The sequence below is a fragment of the Cetorhinus maximus genome, chromosome 2 (genome assembly GCF_964194155.1).
Source record: "Cetorhinus maximus chromosome 2, sCetMax3.hap1.1, whole genome shotgun sequence".
NCBI lineage: Eukaryota > Metazoa > Chordata > Chondrichthyes > Lamniformes > Cetorhinidae > Cetorhinus > Cetorhinus maximus.
Window position 1 is genome coordinate 11,299,300 of NC_135880.1, and position 20,922 is coordinate 11,320,221.

General features: G+C 46.2%; 1 protein-coding gene across 1 annotated transcript in view; it reads left to right on the forward strand.

The window, feature by feature from the left end:
• The window catches only part of LOC144692257 (G protein-coupled receptor kinase 5-like), a 137,082-nt gene that overhangs the window by 364 nt on the left and 115,796 nt on the right, over positions 1-20,922 (forward strand). The gene's annotated exons all lie outside the window — the stretch shown is intronic.

Consider the following 20,922-nt stretch of genomic DNA (forward strand, 5'->3'; position numbering starts at 1 on the left):
CCCCTCTCTGTCTCCTTTCCCCCCCCCTCTCTGTCTCCTTCCCCCCCCCCCTCTCTGTCTCCTTCCCCCCCCCTCTCTGTCTCCTTCCCCCCCCCCTCTCTGTCTCCTTCCCCCCCCCTCTCTGTCTCCTTCCCCCCCCTCTCTGTCTCCTTCCCCCCCCTCTCTGTCTCCTTCCCCCCCCTCTCTGTCTCCTTCCCCCCCCCTCTCTGTCTCCTTCCCCCCCCCTCTCTGTCTCCTTCCCCCCCCCCTCTCTGTCTCCTTCCCCCCCCCTCTCTGTCTCCTTCCCCCCCCCTCTCTGTCTCCTTCCCCCCCCCTCTCTGTCTCCTTCCCCCCCCCTCTCTGTCTCCTTCCCCCCCCTCTCTGTCTCCCCCCCCTCTCTGTCTCCCCCCCCCTCTCTGTCTCCCCCCCCCTCTCTGTCTCCCCCCCCCCCTTTACTTCAAGCCGCTGTTGAGGGGGGTGAAACGGTGACTGACTCTCTCGGTGTCCCCCCCCAGGTTTGGGGTCTGCTCTCTCTCTCTCCCCCTCGGGCTCTGTTTCTGTTGTTGCTGCCCCTCGATGGGATGTGGGTTTCAGCCGTTGATCCCTTTATTACCCCCAAAAGGTATTTAACACCCTTTGTGTTCCTTCTCCCCTTCTCCCTGGCTGGACACTTGTTTATAAACCCCAGCGTAATTGCCCCTCCTGATGTGCCCATTCCTCTTTCCAGGTGGGCACTTGTGACTGGTATCTCCTGCTTACCCCCATTAGCTCAATATGTGCTTTCGACTAACCCTGGGTCAGGTAGAATTTCTCACCCCTGGACCCCATAGGTGCACAATCCTGGTGCTGCTTGGTTTTTCTATAGTGAGTATTTGAATTCCTGTTTCATCCTTTCCACACCACCCACCACCCCCATGCTTCAAGTGAGGATCCTCCCTCTTCCCTTTCTTTGCAAATGAGGCGGAATTGTTTGAGTCACTACTAACGCAACCAGGAGACTAGAGAGAGAGATGGTACATAATCGACCCTAATCAATGTTTCAGCAGAGTCCAGAGTCTAATGCTAGAGTCCATAAGTCTCAGTTTATTTCGCCTTCGGGTGCCAGATGTAGCTCAGCTGATTGTACTCTTCTCTCTGAGTCAGATGGCTGAGCTTCAGCCCTGCTCCAGGGCCAGGCTGACACTCCCAGTGCAGTACTGATGGAGCACTGCACTGTTGCAGGTGCTGTCTTTTAGATGCGATATTTTAAACCATGTCTGTTCCCTCAAGTGGGTGTCAAAGGTCCCATGGCCACTATTTCGAAAAAGAGCAGGGGAGTTGGTCCTTGGTAGCGGGCTGGCCAATCTTCATCTCCCCCGGTCCCGCCCCCAACCAACCAACATCGCTAAAGGAGATGAGCATTTATTTTCTTTTGCTGTCTGCAATTCGCTGCAACGTGTCTGACATTAATTACAGCAGTGACTACATTTGAGAGTCCTGCATTATAGTGGTAGTAGAAACAGATTCAATAGTAAGTTTCCTAAAGGGAATTGGATAAGTACTTGAAGGGCAGAGATTTTGCACGGTTAATGGGAAAGTAGCTGGGGAATTGGGCTAATGGGATAACTCTTTTAAAGAGCTGACGCAGATGCAATGGGCTGAATGGTCATTTCCTGTACAGAAGAATTTGATTGGTTGTAATTGCTTTGGAACCCCCTGCTGAGGTGTGAGAGGTGCCACATAATTACAAGCTCACTCTTTTTTTATTCTGTCAGTTGCCTTCCCTCCGATGCTCCCTCCCCTGTAACAGTTAGTTCCGCACTGGGGTACGGTTTTCTAGCTTCTCGTACCTTACCTGTTATTCATGTCCCTGATGGTGAGTGTTGGCAGACACTTGACCAGGGTGGTAGCAGGGACATCACAGCTGATTATACAGCACTCACTGTACTATGATCAGGAGGAATAAGTCTGGTTTTTAAAAAAAAATTTCCACATCTTTCCCCAGAGGCTGAGAGGCTAATTGCAGCTCTCTAATAACTGGCACTCGCTCAGATCAGCCAACAAAATGAATCTGGGGCTGAACTAGGGCTCTTCCGGGTCTAAGAACGGAGGATCCAGAGTAGGCCATTCAGCCCCTCCATCATTGAATGAGGTCATGGCTGAAATGTAACCCAACTCCACGTAGCTGCCTTTGACCCCATATCCCTTTAATATCTTTGGATAATAATCTAGCAATCTTAGTTTTAAAATTAACAATCGGGTGTAACATCAATTGCAGTTTACGGATAAGAGTTCAGAATTTCCTTTGCTTCTGCCTGGGGAAGCATTCTGTTCGTCATTGGGATTACACTTGGGGCTAAGTGTGAAAGCATTTTAATCAGTAGAGAAGGACTTATCCCAGTTTGTGCCTGGGGCTTTTATGCCATCCTTCATTTTGTGAAATTGCATAGGTTTTCATTCACTGATCTGCTTGCCTGTCCATCCGATTACTGTATGTGAATGTGCATCGGACAAGGGCACTGTCATCTCAACCATTAACGATTGGCATTAAATACAGCAAATGCTGGACCTACACAGTCCGTTGGTCAGAACCTCTGGAAAGAGGACGGGCTAATTGTTTATTTTAGACACTTTGGGAGACCTATTGGAGCTCTTTTTAAAATTTATGAAGGAGTTCATGAGGATAGTCGTAGAGAAGACGTTTCCATTTGTGGGGGGAATGCAAAACCAAGGTAATCGCTAAGATGAACCCAACAAAAAATTCAGGACATAAACTTGTACCCAGAGCGTGGTGAGAATGTGGGATTCGCTGCCACTGGATGTAGTCAAGGTGAATAGTATAGCTGCAGTTAAGGGGAAGGTAGATATGTCGCTGAGGGCAAAAGGAACAAATGGATGTGCTGATTGGCTTGGATGAACTATGGTTAGGAGGAGGCTCATGTGGAGCAAAAACACTAGCATAGACCAGTTGACCCTGTTTCTGTGCTGTGAACTCTATGCAACTCTCCAGAAGGTTTGTGGTCTGCTCTGACTCAGTGACGAGGTGAGGCCCACTGACCATAGTAGGCTGAAGGGCCTGACTGTTTTCACGCCAGCCTGAAGTACAGCCTCCTTCCTGGCTGGAGGTGATTACTTAATCTACTATTCATTCTCTCAGATGTGGGTGTCACAGGCCTTTGTTGCCCATCCCCATGGTTGCCCTGAGAAGATGGTGGTGAGTGGGCCTTCTTGAACTGGCTAATGATATGACTGAGTGACATGATTGGTCAATTTTACACCAAAGCAGTGGTCTCGCGCGTCCCGTCCCCTCCCGTCCCCCCCCCGCCCCCGTCCCCGTCCCCCCCAACCCACCCAACCTACCCAAACACCCAGCAGAAAAGTTTGGGACAAGCTAGCTTCCTCTTGACCGGGTTGCCCCGCAACCATTTTATGGCCCTTGGGCCATTAATCGGCTTAGACTGGGACCTCTGCCTCTATTGGGGAGGAAGTCCTGATTCCAAGAGCTTCTGGCCAATGAAACGGCAGGCAGCTCTCTCGTCTCAGCAGCACCACTGGGAGTGATGGCCTCTGCTGGTACTGCAGGCAGTCTCTGAAGAAGAGATGCCATGGACCTAAACTTGAGGATAAGCCTGGGGTTTCGCCAGGGCTGGTGGGCCCAGTTGACAAAAGGTTAGGGGCTGGGTTCGCCAGGGCGGTAGTAGGGGGAGGCGAGGAGAATATGGCGGGGAGAGTGGTTGGGGGACTAGCTTGAATGGGGGCTCCTTTGGGCGCAGGGTGCCCGAACAAGAGGGACCAGCCCAGCGCACAGGCTGTGACGTTTCACCTGGTGTCCTCGTCATATGGTGAAGACATCTCCCGCCGCGGGTAAAATCCCAGTAGAGGTGTTAGGGTGATGGGCACAGCGTCGCCACCATGGTGCTCCATGTTATGACCCCTCCCCCCAATCCCCGCCATCTGCCAATCCACGTAAAATTCTGGCTATAAACTCACAGGATTATTACAAAGATTGAAAATGCAGCCCCTAATTGAGACTTAATCCCTTGACTGTAATTTATCTACCTGCTCACTGAATATACTGCCTGTTAACAAGTGCCTGACTGCATAAGCAAATTTATATCATCAAACAGGAAATGCACAGTTGGTTGATTGATAATCTGAGAGAAAGGTTAACTTTTAGGTGTGGTCCTTCACTAGTGAAAACATTGGGTGACATAATCTGCAATTTTACCAGGAGAGTTTCAGTCACAGGTAACAGGGGATTAAGTGGGGGAGATTTTTGTCTGGTGTTCACTTGTATTTTTTTGGTAAACACTAAGTTGTACACTTGTCAGGTTGGATGTGGTTTTCTCTATGTAGCTACAAGGTTGAAATGTGGGGTTTTAGGTTGTGTCACTAGGGGTGATTTTTCAATTAGTGATTTGAATCTTGCACAAGGATTGTGTTTGTATGGTTAAAGTTGATTGGTGCCAATGTACCAATTAAGCCTGGTCACAATTCTGCTGAGTATATAATTATTGTTCCTCTTCAATGATGGTCCGTAACAGTTAGTCAAGCTGCTTTCTAAAACATTCCATGGCCATTGTGATAATGTGACCCTTCAAAAATAAAGACGCATTTATACATCATCATTTATACAATCGCTGGGCATCTCAAAGCACCATCTTCCCCCCTCCCCCATCCTCAACTCCCACCCCCCACCCCCACATACCTTCCTCTCTCCCCCCAACTCCCACCCCCTACCCCCATCTCTGGCCTCTCACCCCCTCCCCCACCCACCACCACCACCTTAGGCCTTTCTCTTCCAACTTCCCCAGCATCTGGCCTCCCTCCCTCTGTCCCCCTACCCAACCTCTGGTCTCCACCCCCTCCCCTGCTGGCCACTGCCGGCTTATGGCCTCTACTCTCACGCTCTCCCTCCGCTAACCTCTGGGACTGAGCGAATTTGAGTTCTGAAATATTGGGCAATTCTTGCTTCTCTTTCAGATACTTCTCATCTGAGAGCAGAACTCATTAACTCCCAGGTAGCCACAAGTTTTGCTGCCTGCACTACCCAAAGAGAGGGTCACCAACTCTGGTTGGATTTATTGCTGAAGGTTTCATCACCATTTATCCCTCAACGAATATCAGTTTTGGAGGGGTGGGGTGGGGGGGGAAAATAAAACACCGATAATCTGGTCACACATCTCAAATCTGCCTGTGAGGATCTTGCTGTGCGCAACACCATTGCCACATTTCCATGACACTGCTACTGCACTTCAGAACTATTTCATTGGCTGTGAAATGCTTTGGGGGTCTGTGCAGCCTTCCTGCAGAAGTTCTCCTCTGATCGTTTGTCTTTGTGATGGTTCTCTGAGCGGAGAGCTGTTTGTGGCCAGAGTCACTTAGCGCTCTGAGCAATGTTCGATTCACCGTGTGTAATCCAGGCTACCTGATGCCTCTCACCTCGATTAGTGTTTGCAAAGCTTCCTCCGTTTAACTCGAGACTATCCAATGAACCCCCTCTCCAGCGTCTGCCCGCCCACCTTAGGCTATATTTCAGATTTAGGTCTGGCGGTGGGTAGGAAGTGTGCAGTGGGGTCAGCGAGAAGATGAGGGGGCCTGAAGGTCCTCAGACTTTTTTTTTCCTCTAGATGCTCTAGCACATGATATCTGTTGTTGTAGGCTAATGTTTCCTGTAGTCATGGTGTTGTTTGTTGTTGGGTAGATGATAGAGGCTTCCTGAGATTAGATGTGGAGGTGGGTGGTGCGGAGCTCACTGAAGTTTTATCAATGCGTATGAGGTCGGAGTGGCCCCTCTTTCAGAAAAATTCATCTCCCAAGAGTTTAGGCTCTCTCGTCGTCATCTGTAATTATTCTAATGCCAGTCTTGCAATATGTCTTGCCTATTTTTCTTCATTTCTGTCCCACTTTACACTTTATATTAAATCTCCTCTGTCACTCTTCCTGCTCACTTATAATTTTGCCTGTTTGCATTATCGTTTCTGAACTGCCTCCTTTAGTTCCACTAGTCTGATTGCGCCTGCAAATCCCACCCTTTCTGCATCTGACTCCTTGGTGTAAATTAGAAACAGTTCTGGTCTCAGCTCATAACCCCAGTGTGCCCACGCAAAGAGGAAAACCACTTGCATTCATATAACACCTTTTAAAACCTCCAGGCATCTTGAAACTTTTTACAATCAATAAAGCACTTTTAAGTGTAGTCATTGGTGTAATTTAGGGAAACATTGAAGCCAGTTTGCACACAGCAAGATCTTGCGAGCAGCAATGAGACACTCCGAACGTCCCCCCCTTACTTACCCGACATGATTACTCTAAAGCTTTCCTGTTTCCTAATTTCCTATCCCTATCCAAGATTTATCCTGAATTTTCAGCTTTGAGTTTGGCCAATAGCCTTTTGTGTGGAACTTTGTCAGTTCCGTTCTGGAATTCCAAGAACAATATGTTAAAATGTTAACCACTATTCATTTGTGATGTTACTAGCACAAGGGGGTTAACATAGTATTAACAATACCGAAACAGGCCATTCAGCCCAACAGATCTATGCTGATGTTTATGCTCCACACAAGCCTCCTCCCACCAGACTTCATCCAACCCCGTCAGCACCTTCCTTTCTCCGGCACTCGTATGTCTATGCACCCTTAAATGCATCCATGCTATTTATCTCAACCACTCCTTGTGGCAGTGAGTTATACATTCTCACCACTCCCTGGGTAAAGAAGTTTATTTTGAGTTTCCTATTTATTGGGATAGTCATCTTCCAAACCCATGACCACTACCATCTAGAAGGACGAGGACAAGGACAGCAGACACACGGGAACACCACCAGCTGGAAGTTGCCCTCCAAGCCACTCATCATCCTGACTTGAAAACATATCGCTGTTCCTTCACTGTCGCTGCGTCCAAATCCTGGAACTCCCTCCCTAACAGCACCGTGGGTGTACCTACATTACATGGACTGCAGTAGTTCAAGAAGGCAGCTCACCACCACCTTCTCGAGGGCAATTAGGGATGGGCAATAAATGCTGGCCCAGCCAGTGAAGCCCACACCCCATGAATGAATTAAAAAATCCCTACTTTTGGATTCCTCCACAAGTGGTAACATTCTCTCTATGTCCACCTTATCGAACCCCTTCGTTATTTTAAAGGCTTCTACCAGGACACCCATCACGTATTTATCTAGCTTCCCGTTAAATGCATTTGTTACAACTAACACGAGGCACAGTGAAGCTATGTTGACTTCTGTTAACAGGTTATTATTATGCAGAAGATCTTCCAGTTTTCATCTAATAATCAATGTCATTATGTTAAATGAGATTGATGAGATTGGTCTACAGTTATCTGTTTCTGATTTGTGGAATTCTTCATTTAGTTTCACTGAAAATAGCCCTTTTAAGATTACGAAGCTTCTGGTCTCTGGTTTATCTGAATCCCAGATCGTGCACAATTTAGCCATTCTCTGATCGCAGTCCCCCAAATGTTGCCATGACAGCCAAGTTTCTAACTCTTTGTTAATTGCCTGTTAGGATGACTTAATTGTCATCTGTTTACAGTCAGCACATGCCCCCTTATAAGAGACAAAAACAATAAACTAAATCATAAATCATTTCAAGGAAGCCCATCAAATTAAATGATGGTGCGGGTCCCGGTAGTGGTTGATGAATGCGAATCCCTCCGGTGCCCACTGGTCACGGAAGCTTCAATTTTAAGCAGAGGACATAGCGCAGACACAGCTGTGGCCTGAGAGTCAGGGCAAGCTAACCTTCCCCCCCTGGCGCCCCCCCCCCCCGCCCCCCCCACCAACCTTGACTGTGCGCTGTCTGGGACTGTGAATAGTCACCTTAAACAGACGCAGGAGTAGTCCCCACAAGGAGGTCCTCCAACCTGCCTGCTGCTCCCTCCCCACCTGTATGACTGAGACTCAGGAGCAAGGGACTGAAGTGTAGCCAAAGGTTGGGGAACAGCCCTTGATGGTTTTGTTTTTCTATACATTAGGATGAATGCCAGCTTAAGATGAGCAGTGCCTCTTGTGGCTTCTCAACACTGAGTCAAGAGGCCTACTTTGCAGTTACCAACTCTTGACTTTTCCTCTTTTATCCAAGTGTCGGCTAAAGTGTTGGCAGACCAAATGAATTTGATAACTCAGCTTTAATTCTGGAGGGGTAGAAGGGAAAAGCAAAGAAGTTATGCTAAAGTTGGGTGAGACTTGGAGGACTGTATGCAGTTCTGGCTGGTGTATTATTAAAAAGATGTAGAGACACTGGAGAGGGTGCTCAAAGATTCGCAATGATAATACCAGAACTGCCAGGTTTATACCTAAAAGGATAGGATGGGTCTCCTCTAGGAATGGGTCTCTTTCTCTTGCAAAGTGAAGGTCGAGGGGTGACCTCATAGAGATCTTTAATCGTTGGAAGGTTTACGAAGGAGACAGAATGTTTCCACTTGTGGTGAAGAGCAAAACTGGAGGCCATCAATACAAGATAGTCATCAAGGGATCCAATAGAAGAAACTTTACTCACCAAGAGTGGTGCTAAGTAGAACTTGCTATCACAGGAAGTGGTTGAAGTGAGCAGTATAGATGCATTTAAGCTGGAGAAGGATCAAAGGGTTTTGCAGAAAGAGGTAGATTAAGTGGCGTGTGCAGAGCACAAACAGGGACATGGACTGATGGGGCCAAATGACATCTTTCCGTGCTGCATATTCTGCGTGACTACCACTGAACCAGCAACGGCTTGACATTTACTGTCTTGGAGACCTCTTGCAGCGCTTTGCTTTCACTCTGGTTACAGTATGGCTGCAAAGTGATGCAGTGGAAGCTTTGAAAACTTGTAATAAATGCACATATGGGAAGCCAGATAGACAAATGAGGGAAAAAAGAATAGAAAGGAAATGTTGTGAGAGTGGGAAGAGGTTTGTGTGGAGCCGAATGGCCCGTTTCTCTGTTGTAAATTTTATGTAAAAGAATTGGGGCAATGAATTATTTGGTGGAACTGGTGGTGGTTTATCTCGTTGGGCCATCATGAAAGGCTATCTGTTTTTTCTTGTGATTGTTTCAAAGGTGTTGGGTGCCCTTTGCGTGATTTCTACTAGTGTGATAAGTGTGTTAATTGAAGATCATAAAACTTTGATTTTGTGTGTGTGTGTCTGTGTCACTCTGTACAGCAAAACAGAGAGTCCAGATTTTTGTTCTGCTCTGGCATGGTTCCACTTTCGCATCGTGGAGAACAGTAGCCACTCAAACTTTGGTTTGTTTTAGTTTTGTGCAGTGCTGACTGGCAAATTGCCACAAGATTCTGCTACTCTAATATCCAGTGCTTACGTTGGACACTTGGTGCAAGTCAAAGTCTGTGGGATGGGTCCTTGATTCGGCTGCCCTGGCTCTTCAATCCTAAAAGTTTGGGGGAAGTTGACCTACAGAATCACAGGGACCCCATTTGTCCGTCCAGCCATTCAGAAAGAGCCCGCGGTTTTGATTTTTGTCTGCACGCCCGCCCCTGCATCCCCTCCGACCCGGCCCCGAATCACAGCATCGTTCTGCTTCTTCAATTATTCCAAAGGTTATCTCCACAGCCCTGCTGGGGTGGTCCATTCTATGAGCTCTTCAGTGGGTTGTGCTCCTATCCAACATCAGTCCTAAAATATGCCGTTGGCTACTTTTGGAGATGGCGGCCTTGCCTAGCTGTTGATTTTGTGGTTAATGGAAAATTGAGAAGCTTAACATTTCCAAAGAAGATGGAGGATCATGTTCCTCCAATTTTGGCCACTTGCGCATTCCTGACTTCCTTCGATCTGCCTTTAGTAGCTGTGTTAGCTGCTGAAGTCCCAGGCTCTGCAATTCCATTTCTTTAACATGGGAGTAGATAAAACTCAAAAGGCCGTTCACTAGAGATTTCCACAAGTTCTTGGCAGAGTGCACAGGAAAGACTTGCCTCTGGGTGGGGGGTGGTGGTTAGTAAGGCGTGGCCAGTCAATTAAAAATCCTTGCTGAGACTGAAGTTAGGAGTATGGATTGCTTTGTCATATCATGGAATAATGGATCAACATTTTAAGCAGAGCTAGACCAGGCCAGGGATGGGGGTTGGGGTGGGGCGGGCGCTCTCTGGCAAAGAGCTAGCATAGACTTTGTGGGCAGAATGACCTCCTCTGCAGTGTCACCTTCTCTGGTTTTGTTCATCTGTCGGCAAGGGTATTAGAATTGAGCCCTACGCTGTCTTCACCTATCTAAAGCATGTGCACTTGCTTGGTGGGGCATGGGGAATGATCTTTGTCCATATTTGTTTACTTCCTCCTCCCCTTCACCCCATTTGCTTCAAGTGTGGCACCTCCTTTTGTTTGAGATGAGCGGACTCGGCACAGACTGGGGCTCAGATCTTCCTGATCGTGTGTCTGAGCTACTCGCTGAACTAGTCCCGAAATTACAAGCAGAAAATGATTTCTATTCCCATAGCGTCATTCAGGACCTTGAGATGTCCGAAACGCTTTACAGCCAAAGCACTGTTGTCATGTACCACAGCACGATCCCACAGACGGCATTGTAATAATGACCAGATTTTTTTTTTTAAGTGTTGATTGAAAGATGAGTATTGGTCAGGATACCAGGGAGAACTCCCCTGCTCTTCTCTGAAACAGTGCTACAGATATTTTACGTCCACCTGTGAGAGCAGCCGGGCTCCAGTTTGACAACTCATTTGAAAGACGTTGATTGTGAGTGTGTTCAGCACTTCACAGAAGTGTTGGGCTAGATCCCATGGTCGACATCACTGGACTTGATCCTGTGACCCTCTGACTCAGAGATGCGAGCGCTACTCGTTCAGCCACAGCTGGCACCTTCAAGCCTAGTGCTTTGTTGAAACAACAGTAACAACTTGTATCTACATAGTGCGGTGATGTAGCAAATAACATCCACACAAGTGTTAGCAGACAAATATCTGGCACAGAGCTATGTGACGAGATATGAGCTCAGATGACTCAAAGCTTAGTCAAAGAGGCAGGTTTTAAGGCGTCTCTTAAAAGAGGAGAGAGCAGCGGACACAGACTCCAATGTTTTCTGTCCGTGCTCCCAGTGACCAGCCGTCGTCGGCCTTGTAGAGCTCTGCACTCATCGTGCCCTTGTTGAGTCCCCCCTCCCCCAACCCCCGCCGAGAAGCACTATGATCGAGAAGAGGTTGAAAACAAAACGATGGTGGCTGAGAGAAATTAATAACTGGTGATGAGAGAATATTTTGGTACATGGACTTTTGCATTTACACAATGTTGGGGGGGGTGGCGGGGGGTGCTGTACAGGGGTTTGGGCAGTGGTGGGTGTGGGGAAGATTGAAGTGTGATAGGAATGTTAAACAATTCATTGACTCATAGTCACAACAGAAAGGAAACAGAGTGCAAAAAATAATCTTCAGATAGAGAGCCTTCAGCAGGCTCGACGTTAACCAACTTCTTGGCTTCCTAGAGGTCGAGATTTTAAAGCCATTGCCCTATCCCTGTCTTGGGTGGATGTGAAAGATCCCACGCCAGTATTGCAAAGCAGACAGGTGGGTGGGGTAGTGGCGGAAGGGGTTTTCTCCAGTACCCTGGCTAAAATCAAAAGATGAATCAGATATAAAATGGAAAAGCAAAGTTTTGCATGGCAATGGGGGGGGGGAAAAGGGTGAGGTGGGAGATTGGGTCTAATTGGGATAGCTCTTTCAAAGAGGCAGCATAGTAACAGTGGCAAATGGCAGCCTCCTATGTACTTTTATGGTTTAGTCAGTGGAAACAGCAGTGAATGATATTGATAACAAAGCCGCTTTGTGGTTTTGGAGAGATATTAGTAAGAAGGAGAGGACATTAAATGGAAAGTGGAAGTGAGTCAAATGCCATAGATACAGAGTGGGCCCGTCCCTGGAAAGGAGGGTGGGTTAACCCCGAGTCTGCTGAGGAGTCTCCCCTGGGAATATTAACGTGCCTTTTCCGTTTCTACTTTTACTGCTCTGCGTTTTGTCGTTTTTTTCTTTAGCATTTTCAGTTTCCTATTCTGTAAGTTTATGGATGAGCAAACTGCACACGATTACTTCAGTGATCAGAAAATGGAGACAGTTTTGGCCTGTCTTTGTCCATCCAGCATCCACAGTTCTCTTCCCCTTCCCCTCTCAATATCGCGATCTGCATCGAACTGTTAATTCATAGCATCTTGCAGCATGGAAGGAGGCCATTTGGCCCATCGTGTCTGTACCGCCAGCTCTTTGAAAGAGCGAACCAATGAGTCTTGCTGCTCTCGTCTTTCTCCTCCTGTAGCCCTGAAAATTTTTCTTTTCAAACGCATATCCAATTCTCCTTTTGAAAGTTACTATTGAATCTGCCCCTTTCAGGCAGTGCAACCTAGATAGTAATAATTACCTGCGTAAAAGAATTTTTCCTCATCACCCTTTTGGTTCTTTTACCGGTTATCCGAATTCTGTGCCCTCTGGTTACTGACCTCCCCCCCTCTTTCCCCCCCCATCGCCAGTTTCTCCTTATTTACCATCTCAAAACCCCTCATGATTTTGAGTAACTGGGGGAGGCAGTGGCATTGTGGTAATATCACCGGACTAGTAATTCTGAGGCCCAGGCTAATTCTCTGGGGACACCGGGTTCAAAAAAATTTGAATTCAATAAATAAATTTGGAATTGAAAAGCTAGTCTCAATAATGGCGACCATGAAAACCATCAGCAATTGTTATTTAAAAACCCACCTGGCTCACTGGTGTCCTTTAGGGAAGGAAATCTGCCGTCCTTATCCAGTCCGGCCTACATGTGACTCCAGACCCGCAACAATGTGGTTGACACTTAACTGCCCTCTGAAGTGGCCTTCAAGATACTCAGTTCAAGGGCAATTAGGGATGGGCAACAAATGCTGGCCTTGCCAGCAATGCTTGTATCCCATGAAAGAATAAAAAAAAAACTCTGTCAAATCCTCTCTTGCCCTTCTCTGCCGCAAGGAGAGCAATCCCAATTTCTCCACTCTCTCCACACAACTGAAGTCCCTCATCCCTGGTATTTCTAGAAAATCTCCTCTGCATCCTGTTTAAGGTCTTGAAATCTTCCTTAAACCATGGTGCCCAGATTTGAACACAGCACTCAAGCTGAGACCTAGCCAATGATTTATAAAGCTTCAACATAACTTCATTGATTTTACACCCCTTGACTCTATTTTTAAAACCCAGGAGCACATAGGTTTTCATAATTGCTCCCAATACTCTACCTGGCAGTCTGCTCCATATTGCTGATTACCAGCTTATAACTCAGAGGGTTGTGAGTCTTTGGAACTCTCTTCCTCAAAAGGCGTTGGAAGCAGAGCCTTTGAATATTTTTAAGGCAGAGCTGGATAGATTATTGATTAACGGCGGGGGGTGGGGGGGGGTGAAAGGTTATCGGGGGAAGGCAGGAATGTGGGATTGAGGTTACAATCAGATTAGCCATAATCTTATTGAATGGTGGATCAGGCTAGAGGGGCTGGGTGGCCTACTCCTGCTAATTCGTATGTTGGTGTGTATGTTCCACCTCCTGTAAAACACTGCATACAGTTAGGATAGCCCGAGATGCTGAGAGTCAACAGAAAAAAAATCCAGTGGGCGGCACCATCTGCAACATCCTTTTCAATCCTACAGAAGGGTGTTATCAATGGGTTGCAGTGGCTCACCTCGAAGTCAGAAGATGATGGGCTTGGGATCGAGTCCCACACCAGAGACCTGAGCACATAACCCAGGCGGGCACTCCTGTGCAGTACTGAGGGCATTCTGCACTGTTGGAGGTGTTGCCTTTTAGATGAGATGTTAAAACCAAGGCCCCCCCCCTTCTGCCCCCTCAGATGAGTGTAAAAGATCCCAAGGTACCATTTAGAAGAAGAGCAAGGGAGTTGTCCTTCAGTGTTCTGGACCAATATTTGTCCCTCAACCAATATTCTTTTTAAAAAAAAAACTAGGTTATCTGGTTGGTCATTATCACTGGTGTGCACAGCAAGCTCCCACAAACAAATAGCCTGCTGCAGTTCCTGCAGTGCAACAGTTTGTACATTTCAACAAGTACTTCTTTAGCTGTAAAGCACTTTGGGTCATCCTGAGATCATGAAAGGCGCTATGCAAATACCACACTGTCTGTCTGTCTGTCTGTCTTAATTCCTTGACCTGAGATTTGCAGAATTCTCTAGATTTACCATGACCAGTCCCGAATGGTCCCTGAGGCACTGGATGCCATCATATGACTTTTTTTTAACCTTTTCATGTTGGAGCTTTTCCAGTCCATTTACTGCAGGGGACAACTGACGTTTATCCCCACACTAACACAGAATCTCTTGCACTTTCCCATCGTCCCAACATCACCCCCCCTCCCCCCCACTCCAGGCCCCCAACTCTGTCTGTTTTCCCTTGTGAGTGCACCTCATTTTAACAATGTTGAAGTGCGTGCTACTTATGTACATAATGTACAGTGCAAGTCTGCGCATTATCAATGTGATCGGCGCTGGATCAGCCTGACTGGTTTAACTAATAGTGCCTGTTACAACTGAGTGATTTACAAGTATTTCTGAGACTGGTGCTCAGAAGAGAATGTCACTGGCATAATTGTTGTTGATAAAGTGCTAGTAGATCTGTGAGCATTTAGACTCATTGACCTCTGCCGACTCCCCAGCAACGTGTAGTAACCCCCCCCAGTGTGATTATCTTAATTTCACAGCATTGCATAGCACTTGGAGTCCAGAACCAGGCTGTTTGTCCCAGCTTGGTCTATGCAGAGTTTATGTCTCCTCCCACCTTTACCTCACTTCACCCCATCAATATATCCCTCTATTCCCTTCTCCCTCACTTACTTTCCTGGCTTCCCCTTTCTGCTATTCGCCTCAACACTTTTTGTGGTAGTGAGTTTCACATTCTACCTATTCTTTCTGGGTAATGAACATGCGAATCAAAAGCAGGGGTAGGCCACTTGGCCCCTCGAGCCTGCTCCACCCATCAATAAGATCATGGCTGATCTGATTGTAACCTCAACTCCAGATCCCCATCTACCCCTGATAACCTTTCACGCCTTTGCTTATCAAGGATCTATCTAGCCCTGCCCTAAAAATATTCAAAGACTCTGCTTCCTCCGTCTTGTGAGGAAGAGAGTTCCAAAGACTCAAGACCCTCTGAAAGAAAAAAAAATTCTCCTCATTTCTGTCTTAAATGGGCGACCCCTTAATTTTAAACCTCCCACAAGAGGAAACATCCTTTCCACATCCACCCTGTCAAGATTCCTCAGAATCTTGTATGTTTCAGTCAAGTTGCCTCTTGCTCTTCTAAACTCCAGTGGATACAAGCCTAACCTGTCCAACCTTTCCTCATAAGGCAACCCGCCCATTCCAGGTATTAGCCTAGTAAACTTCTTCTGAATTGCTTCCAGTGCATTTACATCTCTTTAATAAGGAATCCAATACTGTACACAGTACTCCAGATGTCCTCTCACCAGTGCCCTGTATAACTGAAGCATAACCTCGCAACTTCTGTATTCAATTCCCCTTGCAATAAACAATAACATTCTATTAGCTTTCCTAACTACCTGTTGTACCTGCATACTAACTTCTGCAATTCATGCTCTGGGGCACCCAGATGCCTCTGCATCTCAGGGTTCCTGAGTCTCTTACTATTTAGATAATGTGCTGCTTTTTTTATTCTTCCTGCCAAAATGGACAATATCACTTTTTCCCCACATTATACTCCATTTGCCAGATCTTTGCCCACTCACAACTTACCTATGTCACTTTTGTATCCTCCTCATGTCCTCTTCACAACTTCCTTTCCTACCTACCTTTGTGTCATCTGCAAATTTAGCAACCATACCTTCGATCCCTTAATCCAAGCCATTGGTGCAAATTGTAATAAGTTGAGGCCCCAGCACTAGTTACATCCTGTCAACCAGAAAATGACCCATTTATGCCTACTCGCTGTTTCCTGTTAGCTAGTCAATCTTCTATCCATGCCAATATGCTACCCACTACACCATGAGATTTTATTTTCTGTAACAACATTTGACCTTATCAAGTGCATTCTGGAAATCCAAGTACAGTACATCCACTGATAAAGAAGTGTCTCTTGAATTTCTTATTGGATTTTTTGTGACTATCTTGTATTTGTTGTCCTCTAGTGTTGATTGTTCCTACATGTGCTCTGTGTCCCTATCTGACCCCTTCATAATTTTAGAGACCTGTGTCAAGTCGCCTGTTTTTTTTATTCTTTGCGATGTGGGTGTCACTGGCAAAGCCAGCATTTGTTGCTCATCCCTAATTGCCCTTGAAATAAGTGGCTTGCTAGGCCAATCCAGAGGCCAGGTCAGAGTCAACCACATTGCTGTGGATCTGGAGTCACATGTAGGCCAGACTGAGTAAGGATGGCAGACTTTCTTCCCTAATGGACATGAATGAACCAGATGGGTTTTTACGAAACTTGATGGTCAATGTTATTGAGGCTAGCTTTTAATTCCAGGCTGTATTATTTGAATTTAAATACCACCAGTTGACATGGTAGGATTTGAACCTGGTCCCCAGCGCATTACCCTGAGCCTCTCGATTACTAACCCAGTGACGTTATCACTATGCCACCATCTCCCCTTGTCAATTATATTCTAGAGAAAAAAGCTTGTTCAGTCTTTTCTGATAGTTATAACTTAAGTGCTGGGCTCATCCATGTCAATCTTATTTTGCACCTTCTCCAGTGCCACAATATCCTTTTTTAATAATATGGTGACCTGAGCTGTGCACACGACTCCAAGGTTTAAGCACACGGCTCTAATCAAAGTTCATAAATTTAGCATAGCGTCCCTGCTTTTAAGGACCATAGACCATAAGGCATAGGAGCAGAAATTAGGCCATTTGGCCCATCGAGTCCGCTCTGCCATTCAATCATGGCTGATAAGTTTCTTAACCCCATTCTCCCGCCTTCTCCCTGTAACCTTTGATCCCCTTACCAATCAAGAACCTATCTATTTCAGTCTTAAATACACTCAATGACCTGGCCTCCACAGCCTTCTGTGGCAATGAATTCCATAGATTCACCACTCTCTGGCTAAAGAAGTTTCTCCTCATCTCTGTTCTAAAACGTCTTCCCTTTACTCTGAGGCTGTGCCCTCGGGTCCTAGTCTCTCCTACTAATGGAAACATCTTCCCTACGTTCACTCTATCCAGGTCTTTCAGTATTCTGTAAGTTTCAATCAGATCCCCCCTCATCCTTCTAAACTCCATAGAGTATAGACCCAGAGTCCTCAAACATTCCTCATATGTTAAGCCTTTCATTCCTGGGATCATTCTCATGAACCTCCTCTGGACCCTCTCCAGGGCCAGCACATCCTTCCTGAGATATGGGGCCCAAAATTGCTCACAATATTCTAAATGTGGTCTGACCAGAGCGTTATAAAGCCTCAGCAGCACATCCCTGCTTTTATATTCTAGTCCTCTCGAAATAAATGCCAACATTGCACTTGCCTTACTAACTACCACATCAACCTGCAAGTTAACCTTAAGAGAATCCTGGAATAGGACTCCCAAGTCCCTTTGCACTCCAGATTTCTGAATTCTCTCCCCATTTAGAAAATAGTCTATGCCTCTATTCTTTCTACCAAAGTGCATGACCTCACACTTCCCCATGTTGTATTCCATCTGCCACTTCTTTGCCCATTCTCCTAACCTGTTCAAATCCTTCTGCAGCCTCCCCACCTCCTCAATACTACCTGTCCCTCCACCTATCTTTATAACATCTGCAAACTTAGCCAGGATGCCCTCAGTTCCTTCATCTAGATCATTAATGTATAAAGTGAAAAGTTGTGGTCCCAACACTGACTCCTGCGGAACTCCACTAGTCACTGGCCGCCATCCTGAGAAGGACCCCCTTATCCCCACTCTCTGCCTCCTGCCAGACAGCCAATCTTCTATCCATGCTAGTACCTTGCCTCTAACACCATGGGCTCTTATCTTACTGAGCAGCCTCCTGTGCGGCACCTTGTCAAAGGCCTTCTGGAAGTCCAAGTAGATAACATCCATTGGCTCTCCTTTGTCTAACCTACTCGTTACCTCCTCAAAGAATCCTAACAGATTTGTCAGGCATGACCTCCCCTTGATGAAACCATGCTGACTTTGCCCGATTTTACCATGCACTTCCAAGTATTCTGAAATCTCATCCTTAATAATGGACTCTAAAATCTTACCAACGACCAAGGTCAGGCTAATAGGCCTGTAATTTCTCGTCTTTTGCGTCACTCCCTTCTTAAACAGGAGGGTTACATTAGTGATTTTCCAGTCCTCTGGGACCCTCCCTGACTCCAGTGATTCCTGAAAGATTACCACTAATGCCTCCACTATCTCTTCAGCTGTCTCCTTCAGAACTCTGGGGTGTAATCCATCTGGTCCATGTGATTTATCCACCTTCAGACCTTTCAGTTTTCCTAGCACCTTCTCCTTGGTAATGGCCACCATACTCACCTCTGCCCCCCGACTCTCTTGAACTTTGGGGATGTCACTCCTGTCTTCCACCGTGAAGACTGACGCAAAGTACCCATTCAGTTCCTCCACCATTTCTTTGTTCCCCACTACTACTTCTCCAGCGTCATTTCCCAGCGGCCCAATGTCCACTTTTGCCTCTCTTTTACCCTTTATATATCTAAAAAAACTCTTGCAATCTTCTTTTATATTACTGGCTAGTTTACCCTCATATTTAATCTTCTCCCTCCTTATTTCTTTTTTAGTTGTCCTCTGTTGGTCTTTGTAGGCTTCCCAATCCCCTGGTTTCCCACTGCTCTTCGCCGCATTGTATGCTTTCTCTTTAGCTTTTATGCTGTCCCTGACTTCCCTTGTCAGCCATGGTTGCCTCGTCCTCCCTTTAGTATGCTTCTTCTTCCTAGGGATGAATTTTTGCTGTGTCTCCCAAATTACTCCCAGAAACTCCTGCCATTGCTGTTCCACTGTCTTTCCTGCTAGGCTCATCTCCCAGTCAATTCTGGCCAGCTCCTCCCTCATGCCTCTGTAGTTGCCTTTATTCAACTGTAATACTGTTACATCTGATTCCAGCTTTTTCCTCTCAAATTGCAGGGTAAATTCTAACATATTATGGTCACTTCCTCCTAAGGGTTCCTTCACCTTAAGCTCCCTTATCAAATCTGCCTCATTACACATCACTAAATCTAGAATTGCCTGTTCCCTAGTGGGCTCCACCACAAGCTGCTCCAAAAAGCCATCTCGTAGACATTCCACAAATTCCTTTCCTTGGGATCCACTACCAACCTGATTTTCCCAGTCTACCTGCATATTGAAATCCCCCATGATCACTGTAACCATGCCTTTCTTACACCCCTTTTCTATCTCCTGGTGTATCTTGTGCCCCACATCCTGACTACTGTTCAGAGGCCTGTCCATAACTCCCATTATGGTTTTTTTACCTTTGCGGTTCCTCAACTCTACCCACACAAATTCTACATCATCTGACCCTACATCATTTCTTGCTATCGATTTAATTTCATTTCTTACTAACAAAGCAACCCCACCCCCTCTGCCAATCTGCCTATCTTTTCGATAGGATGTATATCCTTGGATATTTAGCTCCCAGTCCTGATCCCCTTGCAGCCATGTCTCCGTAATGCCCACCACATCATACCTGCCAATTTCAATCTGCACCACAAGCTCATTTACCTTATTTTGTATACTGCATGCGTTCAGATACAACACCTTCAGTCCTGTATTTCCTGTCCCCTTTCTCATTGTCGTCCCTTTATCTGATGTGCTTGAAGTTAGATTCCTAGCCCTTTCCAAACACTCTGTCCTATTTTGTGTTCTGGAGACTTTAATAGCCTCTCCTGGGCTCTCCTTTCTTTTCAGTTTTTCCCCTCTGGAAAGCAAGAATTTTTTAAAAAATGGTTTTGTTAACCTAATTATCAGTTTTGGATAAGTTGATGATTGAAAATACTGTCTTTGATTGTACGGACTGTATATAAACCTTTTTAAAAAGAATGCGCAAACTTTGTGCTATTTAGGCCTTCTCGGTTTGCACGTAGGGTGTGGGCTGGGGGCGGGGTGGAGGAAGTACCTAATTGACATCGGGTGTGAGAAAGTGCAGTACAAAATGTTATAACAAGATTTGCTGAGGAACATAAGTGGGAGGGTAATTGCTTTTTTTTCTCTCTAGATCTTATTTTGGAAAAACGAACTTCTGTTTTTACAGCACCTTTTATAATCTCAGGAAGCCCCAAAGCATTTCACAATGAATAACTTTGTCAATGTAGCCACTGTTAAAATGTTGCAACGCAGCAAGGTAAAGTCTCCGAAAAACTGTTCTAATTGGCCTCTCTCAGTCGTGTGTCTGAAACTTGTTTAAGTCTCTTGAGTCAAACTACTGAGAGCGTCATGCAGATAGTTTGACTGGACATATTCATCTCTACCGTTCCTGAGATGTGTACTTCACTGGCTCCTATTGCCCCGCTTGACTCATGTTGGGCCTTCTTGAACTATCATTCACCTTTCATAGTGACGGTGCTCCCACAGTAGTGTTAGGTAACTTGGTGACTTGTGTTGACTTGGTGAGGATGTATGGGTGCAGATTGGTAAAGCACTAAGGTGTAGGGACCTCCTCCCAAGTGTGTGCTTCAACAGTGCAGAAGCTCAAGTCCATACAATGTAGAAGCAACAGAGAGGGGAGACGGTGGCGTAGTGGTAATGTCTCAGGACTAGTAATCTGGAGGCCCAGGCTAATGCTTTGGGGACATGGGTTCATATCCTACAAAGGCAGCTGGCAGGATTTAAATTCAATTAATAAATCTGGAATATAAAGCTAGTCTCAGTGATGGTGACCATGAAACTATCATTGATTGTTGTAAAAACCCAACTGGCTCACTAGGGGGGGTGGCGATGGCATACTGGTATTGTTGCTGGACTATTAATCCCGAGGCCCAGGGTAATGCTCTGGGGACCTGGGTTCAAATCTCCCAGAGCATTTGAATTCATTA